Here is a 20,850-nt window from a genome sequence, read left to right on the forward strand (position 1 = left end):
TCTAGTGGGCCTCTACCAAGATTATTCTAATTATCCCCCTAAGGTCAAATATGTCCCCACCACGGGGGTCACGTGATTTATATAGTCTTATATAGGGAAAAAACTTTTAAAATCATCTTGTCCAAAACCATAAGGCCTAGGGCTTTGGTACTTAGTATGTAGCATCATCTAGTGGGCCTCTACAAAGATTGTTCAAAGTATCCCCCTAGGGTATAATATGGCACCGCCCTGGAGGTCACATTTTTTCTATAGACTTATGTAAGGATAAACTCTGAACAAATTTTTGTCCCCCTTGGGAAACTCTTCTTGTTTGAAATTGCAAGGCATAGGATTTTGATATTTGGTATGTTGCAATGCCTAGTGGTCTACTACCAAAACTGTTCAAATTTTGAACATGGGGTACAAGAGGCCCTGCCCTGTGGTCGCGAGTCTTGTTTAGACATATATGGGAAAAAAAATAAAAATCTTGTTGTCTGAAAGTTCAAGGCGTATGCATTTGATATTTTGTATGTATAATTGCCTAGCTGATCTCTAACAAGATTGTTCGAATAATGCCCCTGGGGTGAAAAGAGGCCCCGCCCCAGGGGTCACTTGATGTATGAGCTATATAGGAAAATACTTCAAAAATTATCAGATTATATTTCAAAGACTGTTTAATTATATTTACCGGATGACCCCAAGTGATAAGGGGCCACAAGACTGTGACCTTGTCCTATTGACCTACTTTCTTGTTGTTTTTTTTAAGATACAGCCTTGAAATTCGGATGACATGTACATATTTGCACACCAGTCTCTAAACTGATTTTCAGTGACCATGAATATGACTTAATGACCTACTTTCTAGTTTTTAAGCTTTAGCAAATAAATTGGTTCAAGAATGCACATTAACTCAGGTGAGCAATATAGTGTGACAGGATGGACGAACCGGGGACAGAAACTATCGGAACAATTAAACACTAATTACCAAATTTACAATTTTATTTCCAGTAAAATGATTATTTACAATGAATAAAAAAATCTTAATAGAAGAAAAGAAAAAAAAACGTCACGTGATTACAATACGTCATTTATTACTTTCATTATTTCTTAAATTAATTACTTATTAGTCTAAAGTTAAAAGATGAAAATATATAAAAATTATAGATAAGAAAATGATAAACTGCAGCTATTATCTACAGTCACAAATTAACAAAATGCATTGCAAATCAAATGTAACCCAATTGCTGGTATGAATGTAATATCAACTACAATGCAACAAAACGGACATTGTACATGTACCCTCTAATAATTTTGCCTAGTCCTGACATTTTCATATATGCTTTGCACTGTTGGGCTGTAAACACATTTTTTCATTGATTGTGATGCCAAAGACACTATTGCAAATAGTCTGTCATCTCGCTATTGTCTTTTTTCTTTCATTCGAATGATACTGCAGGGAGCTACATTTCCTCCCTTATTATTAATAGCTAAAGTTGTGTTACTTCAAAAGCTTTAAAAACTTGTCAAAATATACATCGAGCATGGGACCAAAAATAAAAAAGCTCACATTCAAGCAAACCAAAATAGGTTTTAGAATAAATGTGAATTGAAATTTATGTTTGTGTATAAAAATAGGTTGTTGAAAATATATTTTGTGCGGGAAAAGATGAGAAATGGACTGGACATAAAAAAAAAAGAAAAAAAAGAAACGCCTGAAATAATGGGGGTATTTTTATGGATGTTCGTTCAATTTCATGTAAACTTACGACACTTTAAGAAGATATCGACAGCACTATGACTTCCATGACAATAATAAGAACATGGGGAAGTGAGGCAGTCTAGAATAGAAATGCTCGCGAAAATGAGTGATTTTGAAAAGTTTGTGTCTTATTCAATTCTCAGTGGAAATTCATGTTGCTGGTCTTATTCGACTGCTTAACCCTTTCTGGTTGTGATATAAAATTACTTTAATTTACAAAAATGTAGAAATATATGATTTTTAGCTCAAAGTTGACAAATTATATTGTCTATATAACAGTGTGCGCCATTGTTCAATGTTGCAATTTATCAGACATCATTGTTTTCTATTGCATGGATGGAAAATATTTCTTTTACGACAAGAAAGCCAGTTCACTAGCGTATTAATGGCATGCATAGATTTTTTTCTGGAACATTTGGTTTAGCATATTTTTACCATGAAATATTGTCAAAATTCATGAGAATGCTCGCGAAAATAAGTGATTTTGAAAAGCAAATATCCTTATTTCATTCTCAATAAAAATTGATGTTGTTGCTCTCATTCGACAGCTATGTCCTCTCTTGTTTTGATGTTAATTTGTCAAAACTAAACAAAATTCGGGAAAAATATGATTTTTAGTACAAAGACGACAGACCACTGTAAACAACGCAATGGTCGTGCCGTTGCATCAAAGGCGCATAAATTAAAAAAACATATGAAACTGACAATAAAATACCACGAGGATAAAAGTATTGGCTTTTAAATGAGAAAAATTACACATTTCTGCGATCAGAAATAAATATAAAACATCGATTTGAAATGACCCTCTCATTCACCATCTCTCTTTTTTTTTCTGGAAACCCGATTCTAATTTTAGACTGCATATTCTGAGAATCAGGTAACGTGAGGTTAAGCTACGTCATTAAGGAGGTGAATGATTTTTAACGGTCGAAAGTATTTTTGAGGAATAAAATCGTTTTCTTATGTTTGCAGATGGAAGGAGACGAAAATATCTTTATGTGAAGATACATCTCGGACTATCTGCTGTTCAAAACCACCAAGGATGGAGTCGGATTAAATCTGCATGCCAAGGTATGTGCAGTTTGTCTTCACGGTGAAGCAACATTTAAAAATGGTGGCCACTGGCCAGCGAAATTTAGATGAATTGATTGAGTCTGAAATACGTTTTGGCATGCCACAAGGTCGAATTTCTAGGCCCTATTTTCAATGTTTCTATTTTTCACAGATTGAATTAGCATTTGGACTGATTGAATAGGATTTATCACAGCATTTTAGAGGCACTGAATGCATGTTTTCATTTTTTCTCTTTTGATTGTCATTTGAACTGTGGAACTAGCCAATCTTTCTGGGTTTCTCCTTTGTACATAATTGAAATATTTCTAGACCATATTGCGTCTCATTTTATGTGTGTGAAATTGAATACTGTATAGCGGGTTATATTCGCGGAAGTTTAATTTTCGCTATATTCACGGTCAACATTGACAGCGCGAAATCTAAACACCGCGATTTTTTGTTACCGCAAACAAACACAGTTCACCAAGGGATGGCCAATAACAGAGTGATCTAGTATTTATCGTCTATTCCCTTTCTCAGTAATTGCTTTGTATTGTTCTATAGCAGTTATCATTAAAAATCGTTTTTTTTTATAATTGCTGTTGCCTTTACATCATCATTTAGTTTCTCTGGATCCGACAAAATTATGTAAGGCGGCCTTTTCATACCACACTTCCCTTTATGTAGCCATTTTCCCATAATATCCGACAAACGCGGTGAGATAATTTTATTACTATTCATTTTCATTGTACATGTAACTGCTAAATCAAAAATAATCACGGAATTTGTATGAGTTCGTCGCAAAGAGCTACGGCAACTTACCATGTGCTTCGATACGTGATTAAATATTTAATTTTAGATTAGTAAAACAGTGGTGAGATTATTTCTAAATTTCGCTCAAGTGTTGAATAAGTACTAGCATTATACGCTTTATGCCTCTCTACTCAACAGCAGACTTTCTTGCGTTTCTTGTCATTTGCATGTCTAGAAAGAGTAAACTACATTTTTTTCATTTACAGCCAAGGTTTATAATTCGCGGCCGAGGTAGTTTCCGCGAAATGAAGACACCGTAAATTCAAAACTTAAAAAAACGCGAACATTTGGCACATGAATATATCACATTATACAGTAAGCAATTTGGTAGATTTGCTCTTCAAAAATCACTGATAGAATGATGTTTTGCTTCGTTTTCTTCAGACCACAGTTATGTGATTAGTACAAGCCCATCTGTTCAAGTTTTGCTAACATACAGCAGTGATGTTTGGCAGACTTTCCACAGTAGTGGTATGGAGGCAAAATCAGGCATTCGTATCATGAATTACCTTGATCAAATATCAAAAGTTACGCTACATATTTCAGATTTTGTATGTTTTACAGAATAAGCAAGAGGAAAGAAACATATGAACACTGATTAACTGATGTTCTGTTTCTATGCATGTTTCATCTATCACTGTTTGTAGATATGTGATCGAGCCAAGCTCTCTGAGGTGCTCAGTTGTATATAATGGAAAACTTCTAAACCAGATTGTGTCTCATTTTATTTGTGTGAAAATGAATTAGCACACAAGCACTAATATAATGATGTTTTGCTTCATTTCTTTTCAGATTAGTGTGATGTGACCAGGCCAAGATGTTAAAATTTTGCAAGCATACTGATGTGATGTGGGCCAGATGTTTAACAGCAGGTATTGCTTCCATAAATTAGGTTGATCAAAGTGTATGGCTGTTCAATATTAAGTATTATGCTACATATTTCAGATTTTGTAAGTTTCACTGTTGATTTCCATTTTGAACTGTAGAGCTAGCCAAGCTTTCTGAGATGTTCAGTTAGATATAATGAAAATACTTCTAGAGCAGCCTTTGTCTTTTGTGTCATTTTCTGTGTATGAAAATGAAAAAAGCACTATGGCAGAATGACTCTTGAAAAGGCACTGATAGAATGATGTTTTGCTTCTTTTTACAGAGCAATGTGTACATGCCAAGATACTATGTATATGCGAAGCATATTGAAGGAGTTGTTATTACAAGCAAACTGAAGTGATGTGAGTTCAACAGCAGTAAATTTTGGAAATTTAACAAATACTTTGCAGATATCTTGAATTTCAACAAACATAAAGCAATTTCACCTTAATTATAATGTAAGTCTGTAGAAACTTTGCAATGAATTTCAGTATGAATTTTTTGGCTACATATTTCTGATTTTGTGTGTATGCGTTACAGAATAAGTAAGTGTAAGGCAGAAATTATAAACATATAAACACTAATAGACTTATGTGAACTATGCTTCATTTTTTCTCAAATCACAGTTGTGAAGTGTTGATGTGATTTGTACTAGCCATAATGTTCAAGTTTTACTGACATACAGCAGTGATGTGTGATAGATTTTCCACACCATATTTCTTGAGAGGAGAAATATCAGGTATTCATTTCACAGCTACTTTGCAGATATCTTGAATTTCAACAAGCATTATGTTATTTCAGCTTCACATGTTTGCATTGCATAAATACCCTAGATATGACCTTAGTGTCATAAATACTCTAGATAAGGCATTTTCTCTTCAGAAAATTTGAAATGCTTTTCAGTCTTATAGTTTTTCATTACAGGCAGCTAGAGTCGAGACAAGACGCAAATGACTGAGTTCAAAGTGATGTGTGCATCTTAAATGAACAGAGACAAAATTGTTTTCACCGTTCAAAATCACAGATTCTTATTTAGTTCATATGTATATGTATTGTTTGTCATTATGATATCTACCCACAGAAGAGGCATATGCCCGTAAAAGAGTCACTATTGCTTATTGTGTTTCTTGTTAATCCCCCGCCGTGGCGGAGGGATTATAGGAGTGGTCTGCGTCCGTCCTTCCGTCCGTCCGTCATTCCGTCCGTCCGTAACAAAATCGTGTCCGCTCTATATCTCCTAAACCCCTTTAAGGAATTTTATAAAACTAGGGTCAAATGATCACCTCATCAAGACGATGTGCAGAACCCATGAGTCAGTCATGCCGGCTCAAGGTCAAGGTCACAACTTGGGGTCAAAAGTTTGAACCTTCCATTTTGTTTCCGCTCTATATCTCCTAAACCCCTTGAAGGATTTTCATCAAACTTGTGTCAAACGATCACCTCATCAAGGCAATGTGCAGAACTTATAAGTCAGCCATGTCGGCTCATGGTCAAGGTCACAACTGAAGGTCAAACGTTTGAGCCTTCCATTTCGTGTCCGCACTATATCTCCTAAACCCCTTGAAGGAATTTTATAAAACTTGGGTCAAATGATTACCTCATCAGAACGATGTGCAGAAATTATGAGTCAACCATGCCAGCTCATGGTCAAGGTCACAACTAAGGGTCGAAGGTTTGAGCCTTCCATTTGGTGTCCACTCTGTATCTCCTTAATCCCTTGAAGGATTTTCATCAAACTTGGGTCAAATGATCACCTCATCAAGAACGCATGAGTCAGCCATGTCAATTCAAGGTCAAGGTCACAACTGAAAGTCAAAGGTTTCAACTCTATATCTCCTAAACCCCTTGAAGGATTTTCATGAAACTTTGGTCAAATGATCACCTCATCAAGACGTTGTGCAGAATTCATGAGTCAGCCATGTCAGTTCAAGGTCAAGGTCACAGCTAAAATCAAAGGTTTTACCCTTTCACTATCCATAGCAGTGGCGGGGGATTTAGCTGTCGTTCAGACTGCCTTGTCTTTTAAGGTATTGGATCCGTAAAAGAGTACCTCCTTTTTGAAGAGTATTCCATTCCTACCATAAACCTACTTTGACTGCATGTTTCATTGGGGGCATAGGTTCAAGTTCCACTGGGACCAAATTGTTTTTTCCAATATTTTCCTTTTTCCTAGTAGGTTTTGCTTCTTTCAAGACTTACTATGGATATATTGTACAAAAGTGGAAATGCTGTGATGAATTATCTGCAAACATTTTAGATAGTGGCCATCACATTGAAATTTGTCTTTACTTGAGCTTGAGGAAATACCATAATTTATACAAAATTTACAAAACACGGCACGGTAAAAGTTGTTTAAAATTTGCAACACAGTACTAAACATGGTCAGCTTTTAGAATATACCAAGCAAATGCCATTCTTAAACATAACTATTAGGGGTCCAATACCTTAATATGAAAAGTAGTAGCAGACTGCGAGATAACATTTTGTGCTACTCTGTCTGTTTGATAAGATATATCATGTCCCGTACGTCCGCAATTGATGCTATGCCAGCTTGTATTCCAAGTACCCTGTCCTTATGAAATAATGAGACAATGGTATTCACCTATATGAATAAACAATTTCACTCATGCGGATTATGTCTTTGTTTATTTAGTGCACTCGGCAGACAAGTTTGATCTATCCTCTCGCAGATTATGATAACATCAATAAGGATCTTTTCGATGTAATAACATAATGCCCTTTATACTGAGCATTCTCTCGCATTAACTCATTCTGCCCTAAAGCGTTATCTCCACTTCTACTCTGCTGATATATATCTGTCGGCCACCTAGGAGGGTGATAAGCCGATATACCCTGAATACCTAGAGATGTTTTGAGAGATAACATTGATTTTGTAGTTTTTTGCTTGGGCTATTGTTGTTAATTAGTGACATATGACATCAAGTATGTGTAAATAGGTATGGAATTTGCACTTTGTAAGTAAATTGAAGTAGCTACGCAACAAAGATAATTTCATGCAGCTGTGTAATACATTCATTTCAACAGACTGTTGAATAGACCCAAAACATCAGATTTTGTCTGGGCTTAACAAAATTAATAAAATGCTAAATTTTATCATGCACGGATTTAAACAACAAATAAGAAAAATTCTTAAAACATTTTTAAATAAATAAATAATATAATATAAATACGATTGTCATTTTCTAACACTGATTGTACTCAGTTATACGCATCCAGACAATTAAAACGCATCAAAATAAAGTTATTTCTCATAAAAAGTAGTGTATGTATCTAATATGAAGATGTAATTAAATGAAATTAGATGAATATTTTAACTATTTTAGACAAAATTACAGCGCTGAAAATGAGATTTATTTATTTATTTATTGATTTACTTATCTTTCGTTTTTTCTGTTTCGATCATATAAAGAATCATCCATAATATTCAGGCTTTCGAGAAATCACAAATTATAACTCGAACGACGCTCGCGTTTACAGCTTTCTTCAACGAAAGCATTTATTTTTTTACAACATCCGGTTTTATTTATGTCTTAGAAATGTTACGTGACTAAAATTTTGATTGGTCCAATTTATTAGAAAGAACATTAAGATTTTATTTAAGACCAATGAAATGCGACGACTGAAAGCGTCACGCGGAATTCAGAGCTATTATTGTAAAGACGCATGTATGCGGTGTGCGGTTTCCAGATGTAGATAACAACACCGCCTAGAAGCGGCACGCGGTATACAGATAAAAAACGACCGACGCATAAATGCGTCGTGCGTAAAGAATGAGTTAAAGGTCATAAACAGTAAGCTGTTGACATGATGCTAGACTTTTGTCCTTTCTCCTACTATGGAACATTTTCTCCCATTACACCTCTGTGAAATTGCAATCAACGCATAAGGTCATAATTGTATTTTTTCCTGCCACTATCTGTCACCCCCGATTCCTATCAGCAGAAACAAACAACATGATGTTATCATGATGCTGAAATTTTCAACTTATGCGTTGAGCTAAGTTGTATGGTGTAATAGATGTGGTAGAACTTCTATTACAACATGATGATAGCATGTTTTGCCAGTAGTAAAACTGTAATCAATGTCAAAGCATTGTATTCTTTGTACGCCAACTAAGTTCACTGTCATAGTTTTTCATTATTAATAGCATTTCTAGTATTTGAAAACATACTTTACATTCCAACACATGTGATCCTGTCTAATATGGGTGGGACAAGTCTGCTAAGGTGGTCCACATTCGTAGTTTTACACTATTAATGGAAATGCAATTTGCATTCAAAGTGCTTAGATACTTTGGGACTCTGTTCGTCTTTGCCAGATCAAGCCATTTCATGTTTTCACACATTTAGCTGAAAGAACTTCATACACCTGCTTCATATACGTCTGCTGTCTTCGGCTACACAACTGGTCATATGACCACTTACACCTTGAGGAAATAATGTTCGATTCTGAATGGTCGGTTAATTTCAGTGTATACTCGTCCTCTTAGACGAAACAAAATTTAAAGCCATCAACAAATCAAAACGTTTCGTGGCGTCACTTAGTTTTATTATTTGTTTGGCAGGCCTATTAGAGCAGCTGCACAAGCTCAGTTGTTCAGTGGGGCGGCTTTCACCATGGGAATTTCAAGACGTTTCTGCGTCAGTGCTTTTTTTTAGATTTAGTGTTTGAAAAATGTTCAAGGGTCGTGTTGAAGTTTAAGGAAAAAAGACAGCTATGGAGGTGTCGTTAGCTTAAAGCTCTAGTTCGGTCATGTAGTGTCAGGAACACCTTCTGGCTATCACGAAACGTTACAGGCTTGGTAAAGTAGAAGATTCTACGTCTGGTGACAGGATATGGCCTTGTTATGTCCGCTAAGATTGCTAGATCGGGTATACATGCTAGCTCTGTATGCCTTTAGGGTGCCTTCTTGCTACAAGCCGTCATCGTTATCCTAGTAAAAAAAACGAAAACCCTCGACTCTTGTGTAAGTTACATAAAAATTTCAAAACCTGCATTTAGTGTACAGCTAATTTGTATTTCAACAGCTGTGCACGACATGTATCTTTTTCTCTTTAAAAATGGACCAAATGGCAAGCGATATTGCTGGGGTCTGGTTCAAGTTGAGGGAATAAGAATAGCTAGAAGTATGGAAGTGTCGTTAGACTAGCTTAATGACATTGTGGGGTGATGCACAGTAGCATAACGAATCGTTACAGACTTGGTAAAATAGTAGATTATCCGTCTAGTGACAGGATCTGGCCTTGTTATGTCCGCTAAAATTGGTAGATCGGGTATACATACCAGCTCTGTATGCCTTAAGGGTGCCTACTTACGCCAAGCCTGCATCATTATCCTAGTACAAAAAAGAAACAAAAACGCCCGACTCTTGTGTAAATATAATCTAGAAAGTAGATTCCACTGAAGCACCGAGGACAATGCAAACAGTGAAAATTGAAGATCTGGTTTGATAAAGTATGGTCATGAGCAGTAATGGAAAATGCAACACTGCCCTCTCCCACTAGCACCGGCTTAAGGACGTATGCTAGAATTTGGTGCGAAAAGTTTCCCAATAACAGAATTTTTTCAAGCTTTGGATATTGAAGGAAAGTGCAATAAAAATCACAGGTCTTTGACGTGACGTTTTCAAGGGAAGATAACTCTTTTTCGAATCCGGAGACCTGTGATTTTTATTGCACTTTTTTGTTTCCTAGATGATTGTCCTTCAATATCCGAAGTTTAAAGAAATTCTGTTATTGGGAAAATTTTCGCCCATCTCATATACAGGGAATTCTAGCGTACGCCTTTAAACAGTATTCAAATTTCAAATCTAAATGAGTTGAAATCAATGATTCCGAAGGACCAGAAAATATAATAACACTAAGATGAAGTCGGGGTGACATTTTAAGGCCGCAACGCAGCAAATAACACCCATTGATTTGATGTATATATAATCTGGGAAGTATATGCCTCGGAAGAACCGAGAACAATGCAAACAGTAAAAATTGCAGACTCGGTTTGATTGAGTCTGTTCAAATCAAGATTTCAAAACTTGCCTTTAGTGTACAGCTAATTTGGATTTGAACAGCTGTGCACGCCACTTCTTTTGTTTTCTCTTCACAAATGGACTGAATTGTTTTTACTGCTATTACATTTTTCTTTGTCTGAATTAAATGTTCAAATCGTAATTAGTCATTGAGACAAAGGAAAATTCATTGTTAATACAGTGCACATGCGTGCGTGGAAACGAGCACCGTTCTAACTGTGTATGTAAGTCTAAGAACATATAACGTATCTTCTAAATTTACATTTTCTGTTTTAGGGATAGTGTTTCCTGAAACACACACTCGTTTTCGTGTTTATAGCTCAGTGTAAACATAGTTAACAATCATACAACGAATGATTGTTATGCGTTGGTAATTCAGTACGATAATAGAAATACATTCATTTCACGCTGAAAACATTCATTTATCCTTCCTTCAGTGTACTTTCAAGCTACAGCGGGTCATTAGTGCATATTAATACTGGTGAAGGTTTCTCTCGACAACAAGTACAAAAGACAATCGGAATTACCAGACCTACAATGTAACCAACAGTCGGCAAACGCTGATCATGACTTTTGCTGAAAAGAGAACGAACAAATAAATGGACACAGTAGGACACCACCTTGAAATGATAAGTCACAATACACGACTGTGTCTTTTCATTGTAGATGTTAACAAAGGCGACGCCCCACCATGTTCTGTAGATAGTAATTAAGTACATTTCCTTGTTTCCATATCAGCTTTGCACTCAAATTCTATTGATGCCGTATCCTTACCTCTGGTGTTACAGTGCTGGTGTGATCAATACGAGCATATAGCCACTGGTAAAGGTTTCTTTCTGCAACAACCACATAGAGGTCATAGCGTTATCCATATATTCTTCAAGTGTCATAAGTGTGCATGAAATTGAGCAAACACCCATAAAAAGTAGCCCCTTTTTATAGGGCGTGGGGGGGGGGGGCTTTTTTCAGTCCATATTTCCTTTTTCCCGCACACAAATATCTTTTCAACAACCCACATTCATTAACAAAATTACATTTCAATTTACATTTAATCTAAAACCCAGCTCTTTTTCTGTTTAGTCTCATGATCAATGAATATTTTGACGAGTTTATAAAACCTTTGACGTAACACAACCTTAGCTATTACTAATTAGAGAGGAAATGTACCAACCTGAAGTATCCTTCAAATGAATATAACATAAAGCTGGTCTAACGACACCTCCATACTCTGGCTGTCCTTATTTCATAAACTTCAACCCGAACCCAGCAATACCGCTTGTCGTTCGGTCCATTGGTTCATTTCCGAAGAGAGAAAGAGAAGTGTCGTGCGCAGCTGTTCAAATCCAAATAAGCTGTACACTAAATGCAAGTTTTGAAATTTTGATGTGACTTACACAAGAGTCGAGCGTTTTTGTTTTTGTACTAGGATAACATGCATTGCATTGCATTGTTCTCGGTGTTTCCAAGGAATCTACTTTCCAGATTATATTTACTTAAGAGTCGAGCGTTTTTGTTTTTGTACTAGACATACAGAGCTGTTATGTATACCTGATCTAGCAATCTTAGCGGACATAACAAGGCCAAATCCTGTCACTAGATGGAGAATCTCCTACTTTACCAAGCCTGTAACGTTTCGTGATGTCTAGAAACGGTTCATAATGCTACTGTGCATCACCCCACTATAGCATTAAGCTGGTCTAACGACACCTTCATACTTCAATCTGTCCGTTTTCTCTAAATTTCAACCCGACCCTAGCAATATATCTTGCCATTCGGTCCATTTTTGAAGAGAGAAAGGAAAGTGTGGTACACAGCTGTTCAAATCCAAATTAGCTTAAACATGAGTCGAGCGTTTTTGTTTTTGTACTAGGATAATATACATACTACATATGATGTCATCTTAACTAATAAACTGACCAATGGCCTGCTATATGTCATGTCCACATCTCAAACCTAGGTCAGACAAAATGTCTACAACCTTTCTAACCAAGAGTTGGCTCTCCACCGTCTTTATAATCGATACTGAGTAGACAAAATAAAAAAATCATGAAGTTGATGTTGCATGTTTATATATCTGGACAGAGCAGTTTAATTACTATACACCTTGGAAAAAGTTAAGCAACCCATTTATTACAGTGATTTCAGTTTCAAACTTTCTGATGAAAACTTCGATACTAAAATCACTGGAAATGGTAAACTATGTAATGTCAACACTGTGGCTAACATAACAAAGCAATAACTGACCAAAAAATACAGTATTTAATACAAAAAATGTTAAGTATTCAAGACGTATCGTTTCACCCTAAAACAGACGTCGGTTTAAGTATGGAGCTGCAGATCGCATCAGTCCATTGTTTGTTACAGTTCTTGTTGAAAACGTCAAATGAAGTGTTAAGATCAAGTTTGTAACTTACTTGTTCAATACGGGGTGATCTCTCCACGTGCACGGATGGCTGCATTGACCCTTCGTCTCATCCCTCCGGTCGGATGTCGAATTTGATGAATTGTCAGCTGTCGTCACCCGCGATTCAAAGCTGCTTACAGTTCGACAAAATTCTATGCAAGAGGGTCCATTTTCTGTATCCGACGCTCAAGAATATCCCAGATTTGCTCCAGTGGATTCAAATCCGGGCTTCTAGCTGATCAGGGCAAAGTCTCATTACGTTCGAGACAGGCCGTCACTGCCCTTGAACGGTGGGGTCTAGCGTTTTCATCCATGTACACAGGAATAGAGGCAAGTGGATTGTTCTCAAAATGAGGCACCGACTCGAGGACGTCTTTAATCTAACGTTCACCTGTCAATCTGCCCTGTATGGTCAATAAGTCAAACGTTTCGTCATGCGATTCTTATCCCCATACCATTACAGAACCCCCGCCGTAAGGAACCGTTGGCTTGATGTGTCTTTGTGTGTACGCCGTATTTTTTGTGTCGCCAGACGCTCATTCGGTCATCTGTAACATGCAGCAAAACCCTGCTTTCAACCGACTAGTAGAATCGCCGCCAGATCCTCAAATCCCAGCCTAGTCTCGCCAAACACCATCGCAAACGCGTACTTTGATGCTAATCTGTTAGCAGATGACACTTTATCACTCTTCGGGAGGCTAGTCAAGCCGCCCTTTGGCGATTTCGAAGCGTTTTTAAAGACAGGCGTCGATAAGGTAGCCATTGAGGCTTAAGACTTGTACTCGTAGAAAAGGGTTTTCGTCGCACTAACCAGACCTGGGCTAGGTCCTCTAGTTGCTAGGTTACTCGAGGTCTCCATGAATTTGGCAGATCCTTGAAATCATTCGTCTGACAATGGTTTCTTATCAACCTGCTGACATCAGTGTAGTGGCAACCTAGTTGACGCCCTATTGCTTTGAAAGACATTCCCGTCGAATGCATCCCGACAATTTGCCATCTTTCCGCTTCCGATAATCGTCCTCTGGCCATATTTACGTTACTATGTCTGAATTATGCGAAATAGCTAGGAAATATTCATTTCATATTCGCGAATGTGTTGCATAAGAATACTGCTTTTTGCGAAAAGTATGGGGTGCACGACATTCTCGCCTACATCTACGTGTACAATTATCGCCACTGTGTGTCAAATCCTTCGTTCTGTCAACGGACTATTATTCGTGCCAACTAAAAAGAATGAAATTTCAGACGCGTTGATTTCTAGTGTACAACGGACTAATATATAAGGGTTTGCTTAACTTTTTTTCAAGTGTATGTATACTGAGTCTATAAGAGTAAAATAACGAACAGGCAAGAATTGTCTCTATTAAACAAGACCGGGTGTCCGATCAAATCACATGTAGTGTATCATAGTCAAGCAAGCATATCATCATCTCTGATTGTAAAAAGAACGAACGGGCATGAAGTGTCTCAATGGTACCATTGCACAAGACCGAAATTTTGTTCAAAGCACATGAAGTGACTCATATATCTTAGTCAAGCTAGCACATCATCTTAGAACGAACAGTCATAATGTGCCTCAATTGAACAAGATTGGACGTACGTTCAGAAAGATCCCCTTTCTAAATTCCAATCTGTTTAGTTCTATTCATTGTTTCCTCGTTTAAGGTAAACCCATTATTTTAACTGGGGACCATACGCCGCTTTTCAATTACACACCAGTGTAGCATTGAAGGTTCCATGTGCACCGGCGTATGAACACATCTGCGGATGTCTTTAAATTGTTTTTTGTACTTTTAACATGTGTAAATGTTGAGCTCTGCTCAACCCGGGGCTAGAGGGCGTGGACGGTAGCATGCATTTCCACTGCCGTCCATGAACAGGCTCAATCAAACCGAGCCTGCAACATTTTCTTTTTTATTGTGTTGAGCGACCTGTGGAGTTTCCACTTTTTCTATTTATATGGATTCAAGCGACAGGTCAAGCAAACCGCCTTCATCAGCACTGGTACTGCGTGTCATTCATTGTCCGAATAGACTAGGAGGAAAGGGAAGTTGAGCTTTTAGTTTTTGCATTAGAGAGAATGAGACTTACTGACTGAACTACAGACTGATGTTATTTCTACTGACATATCATGATGCTAATGCAATGCTTACACAGAACTCTGCTATTTTTTTTTATTATTCTTATGTTCGGCCACAAGTCCCAACACTTATTATAAGAGAAACTAAGACCGAACAATATATTTCTAATACTAGGCAAATCAATACTTCAATATTCTACTTCTAACCTAGCTTAAACTAAAACCATAGTCTGAACACACGGGTATTGCTATATTTGTGAACTCAACATGGTGACTATTGAATTTGACATCCGTCCAAAACATAAACAGGTTCATCCTTTCTCATTACACATTTTTGATCGTATAGACAAGATTTCTTATAATTTCATTCTTTAATGACTGGCGATAACATACATTAGGAAATATCAGCTGTAATTGTGTGTTCATACTAGAGAACAGCATACATAATTATTAGACCTGTTATTATCAAAGGAAAAACAAAAAAAAAAAAAAAAGAAAAAAAAAAACAAGCAAGTATGCTTATTTCATCCAAAAACAATGACTTATTTCATATTGAATCAAAATCTTAGAGAAATTACAATATGCTACTGATTTATTAATCTTTATGTACTTCATCTTCATCTTCTAATTCAACTATGAATGTGGACCACCTTAGCAGACTTGTCCTACCCACATTAGACAGTATCACAGGTGTTGGATTGTAAAGTATGTTTTCAAATACTAGAAATGCTATTAATAATGAAAAACTATGACAGTGAACTGAATTGGCATGCAAAGGATATAATGCTTTGACATTGCTTACTACTTGCAAAACATGCTATTATCATGTTGTAATACAAGTTTCTACCACATCTATCACACCATACAACTTAACTCAACTCATAAGGAGAAAATTCCAACATCATGTTATTATTATTATTATTATACCAGATTTATATAGCGCCCTTTTCATGATCAATTTCACGTTCAAATACGCTTTATATAGTTCAAATGCAGCCACACAGGGCGCATAATTCATCCTCTACTAGTACAAACACAGAGCGATCTGACCAGAGGGACAGCGTGAGACAAAGCCCCCACGACAGAGAGATTAGAAATCAGATACAGACTGTCCGGCTAACTTAGCCTAGCTCGTTGCGAATAGACAGCCTGATTCTTTAACGTGCCCAGTGTGTAGCACTGATACACGCAAGAATTGCCTGGGTTCCTGACAAGTACACCTCTAGTTGGGTGGGAAACACTGAAAAGCGTTTCTGAAAATTCCAGAGAAGTTGCCGGGGATCGAACCCCCGACCTCAGGATTGGAAGGCCAGTGTGCAAACCACTGAGCTATCCGTCCACATGTTAACATCCTGTTGTTTGTTTCTGCTGATAGGAGCTGGGGATGACAGATAGTGGCAGGAAATAGGAGAAAGGACACTAGGAGAAAGGACACACTTCTAGCATCATGTTAACATCTTACTGTTTATGACCTTTAATGCGAGAGAATGCTCTGTATAAAGAGCATCATGTTATTACATGAAAACGGTCATTGATTGATCTTATCATATATCTCCGAGATGATAGATCAAACTTGTCTGCCGAGTGCACTAAATAAACAAAGACATAATCCACATGAGTGAAATTGTTTATTGATATAGGTGAATACCATTGTCTCATTATTTCATTAGGACAGCGTATTTTCCATACAAGCTGGCATAGCATAAATTGCGGACGTACGGGACATGATATAGACTTAAATACAGACAAATTCGCACAGAACGTTATTTCGGAGACTGCTACTACTTTTCATATTATAAGACAACAAACACAATAAGTAATAGTTACTCTTTTACGGGCAGATTATTCTTCTGTGGGCGCAGATATCATAATGAGAAACAATACATATGCATATGGACTAAATAAGAGTCTGTTATTTTGAATGGTGAAAACAATTCTGTCTCTGTTCATTTAAGATGCACACATCACTTTGAACTGAGTCAGTTGCATCTTGTCTCTACTCTAGCTGCCTGTAATGAAAATATATAAGACTGAAAAGCATTTCAAATTTTCAAAATGAAAGTGCATAGGCCTTATCTAGAGTGTTTATGACACTTAGGCCATATATAGACCATATCTAGAGTATTTATGCAATGCAAACGTGTGAAGCCGAAATATAATAATGCTTTTATTGAAATTCAAGATATCTGCAAAGTAGTTGTGAAATGAATACCTGATATTTTTCCTCTCAAGAAATATGGTGTGGAAAATCTATCACACATCACTGCTGTTTGTTAGTAAAACTTAAACATTATGGCTGGTACAAATCACATCAACACTTCACAACTGTGCTTTGAGAAAAAATGAAGCATAGTTCACATAAGTATATAAGTGTTCATAGTTTTATGATTGCTGCCTGACACTTGCTTATTCTGTAACACAAGCGTACAAAATCAGAAATATGCAGCAACACATTTTGAAACTGAAATTCATTGCAAAGTTTCTACAGCCTTACACTATGATTAAGCTGAAATTGCATTATGTTTGTTGAAATTCAAGATATCCGCAAAGTATTTTTAAAGTATATACTGATTTTCTTTCGATAATATACTGCTGTGGAGCACACATCACTTCAGTATGCTTGTAATAACAACTCCTTCAATATGCTTGTAAAAAATTAGCATCTTGGCATGTACATATTGCTCTGTAAAAAGAAGCAAAACATCATTCTATCAGTGCTTTTTCAAGAGTCATTCTGTCAAAGTGCTTATTCATTTTCATACACAGAAAATGACACAAAAGACAAAGCCTGATCTAGAAAAATATTCATTATATCTAACTGAACATCTTAGAAAGCTTGGCTAGCTCAACAGTTCAAAATGGAAATCAACAGTGACAAATGAAAATATGCAATGAAACAGAACATCAGTCAATCAGTGTTCATAATTTTTCATCACTCTTGCTTATTCTGTAAAACATACAAAATCTAAAATATGTAGCATAATACTTGATATTGAACAGCCTTACACTATGAGCAAGCTAATTTATGAAATTAATACCTGCTGTGAAAAATCTTGCTCACATCACATCAGTATGCTTGCAAAATTTTAACATCTTTGCCTGGTCACATCACAGTAATCTGAAAAGAAATGAAGCAAAACATCATTCTATCAGAGCTTGTGTGCTTATTCCTTTTCACACATAAAATGAGACACAATCTGGTCTACAAGTTTTCTATTATATACAACTGAGCATCTCAGAGAGCTCGGCTAGATCACATATCTGCAAACATTGATAGATGAAACATGCATTATAAAAAGGACATTAGTGAATCAGCGTTCATATGTTTCATTCCTCTTGTTTATACTGTAAAACACAAAATCTGAAATATTTAGCATAATTTTTGATAGTTGATCAAGGTATTTGATGATATGAATACCTGATTTTGCCTCCATAACACTGCTGTGGAAAGTCTGTCACACATCACTGCTGTATGTTAGCAAAACTTGAACATCTGGGCTAGTACTTATCACATAACTGCGGTCTGAACAAATATGAAGCAAAACATCATTCTATCAGTGATTTTTGTAGAGTCAATCAACCTAAGTGCTAACTGTATAGTGTGATATATTAACAGTGCCAAATGTTCGAGTTTTTTAAGAGTTTTGAATTCACGGGGTCTTCGTTTCGCGGAAACTACTTCAGCCGCGAATTATAAACCTTGGTTGTAAATGGAAAGAAGGCAGTTCACTCTTTCTAGACATGGAAATGATAACAAACACGCAAGGAAATCTGTTGTTAAGTAGAGATGCATAAAGCGTATAATACTAGTACTAATTCAACACTTGAGGGAAATTCAGAAATAATCACTGTGTTACCTCTTTTACTAATTTAAAATTAAATATTTAATCACGTATCGAAGCACATGGTAAGTTACTGTAGCTCTTTACAACGAATTCATACAAATCCCGTGTTTATATTTGATTTAGCAATTACAATGAAAATGAATAGTAATAAACTTATTTCACCGCATTTTGTCGGATATTATGGGAACATGGCTACATAAACTGAAGTGTGGTATTAAAAGGCCGCCTTAAATAATTTTGCCGGATCCAACGAAATTAAATGATGATGAAAAGGCAACAGCAATTATCAAAATCCGATTTATAATTATAACCGCTATAGACTATATACACTGTTTTAGCACACCTTTATTTCTCCTGTGCATAATTTCTATATGTATAGGATCAAAGCAATAACTGATGAAGGGTATAGACGATTAATACCAGATTACTCTGTTATTGCCCATCACTTGGTGAACTGTGTTTGTTTGCGGTAACAAAAAATCGCGGTGTTAAGTTTTCGCGCTGTCAAGGTTGACTGTGAATAAAGCGAAAATTTAACTTCCGCGAATATAACCCGCTATACAGTATTCAATTTCACACACATAAAATGAGACGAAATATGGTCTAGAAATAGGTCCATTATGTACAAATGAGCAACCCAGAAAGATTGGCTAGTTCAACAGTTCCAATGACAATCAAAAAAGATAAATGAAAACATGCATTCAATGCCTCTAAAATGCTGAAATAAATCCTATTCAATCAGTCAAAATGCTAATTTAATGTTAAAAATAAAAACATTGAAAACAGGGTCTAGAAAATCGACCTTGCGGCAGGCCAAATCTTATTTCAGACACAATCAATTCATCTAACTTTCGCTGGCCAGTGGCTACCATTTTTGTGCACCCCCATAAGTGGTGGAGACATGTAGATTTGCTCTTGTCCATGCGTCCGTCCGTCCTTCCTTCCGTCCGTCCGTCCGTCCGTCTGAAGTTCGTGACATGCCTAGCTCAAAAAGTATTTGATATAAATTAATGAAACCTTGCATGAGTCTTTATCATGATATGAACTTGCGCGCCTTCTATTATTCGTCAGGCCCCGCCCCCTAATTTTAGAGTTATGGCCCCTGAAATAGTCAAAAATGCACATTTTCACATTGTGACTCGCCTAGCTCGAAAAGTATTTGATATAGATCCATGAAACCTTGCATGAGTCTTAACCATTATATGAACTTGCGCACCTCCTATTTTCGATCTGGGTCCGCCCCCTATTTCTAGAGTCATGGCCCCTGAAATAGTCAAAAAATGCACATTATCACCTTGCGACACGCCTAGCTCATAAAGTATTTGATATAGATTCATGAAACCTTGCATGAGTCTTAATCATGATATGAATTTGAGCACCTCCTATTTTCAGTCTGGGTCCGCTCCCTATTTCTAGAGTTATGGCCCCTGAAATAGTCAAAAATGCACATTTTCACCTTGTGACAAACGTAGCTCAAAACGTATTTGTTATAAATTGATGAAACCTTGCATGACTCTTTATCATGGTATGAAATTGCGCACCTCCTATTTTTCGTCTGGCTCCGCCCCCTAGTTATGACCCCGAAGGGAGGCATATTAGTCCGTTAGTTCGTTCGTTCGTTAGTCACAACGTTAACTTTTTGCATGAAGGCACTTTACTCGCGAACCACTGCACCCAGGACCTTCAAACTTCACATGCTGTTAGTACTTATTGAGTATACTACCTCTGCTGACTTTGGGGTCACCAGGTTAAAGGTCAAAGTCAAAGGGGCCAACGTTATCTTTTTGCATGAAGGCACTTTACTCACAAACCACTACATTCAGGACCTTCAAACTTAACATGCTGATAGTACTTATTTATTCCAGCATTTCTGCTGACTTTGTGATCACCAGGTCAAAGGTCAAGGTCACAGAGGCCAACGTTATCTTTTTGCATGAAGGCACTTTACTCGCGAACCAGTATACCCAAGACCTTCAAACTTCACATTCTGATAGCACTTATTAA

At 36.7% G+C, this 20,850-nt stretch overlaps 2 long non-coding RNA genes across 4 annotated transcripts in view; one reads left to right on the top strand and one right to left on the bottom strand.

Annotated features, from left to right (window-relative positions):
- The first annotated feature begins 2,490 nt into the window (after positions 1-2,490).
- LOC128559187 (uncharacterized) lies at positions 2,491-7,376 on the top strand. 2 transcript variants are annotated; one of them, XR_008372262.1, is made up of 4 exons: positions 2,491-2,809; positions 3,989-4,476; positions 4,755-4,929; positions 5,396-7,376. It is a non-coding gene; the product is annotated as an uncharacterized LOC128559187 (long non-coding RNA). The 2 variants fall into 2 exon arrangements; XR_008372261.1 differs by having other exon boundaries at positions 4,755-7,376.
- Positions 7,377-16,584: 9,208 nt separating this feature from the next.
- The window catches only part of LOC123566189 (uncharacterized), a 76,807-nt gene continuing 72,541 nt past the window's right edge, over positions 16,585-20,850 (bottom strand). Inside the window, exons 4-5 of one of the 2 annotated variants that reach the window (XR_008372133.1) lie at positions 17,214-17,684; positions 16,588-17,010 (exon numbers count right to left, since the gene is read on the bottom strand). This is a non-coding gene — a long non-coding RNA (uncharacterized LOC123566189). Of the gene's footprint in view, positions 17,685-20,850 lie in introns of both variants that reach the window. The other variant, XR_006689357.2, reaches the window with a different exon arrangement.

This window comes from Mercenaria mercenaria, chromosome 8 (assembly GCF_021730395.1).
Source record: "Mercenaria mercenaria strain notata chromosome 8, MADL_Memer_1, whole genome shotgun sequence".
NCBI lineage: Eukaryota > Metazoa > Mollusca > Bivalvia > Venerida > Veneridae > Mercenaria > Mercenaria mercenaria.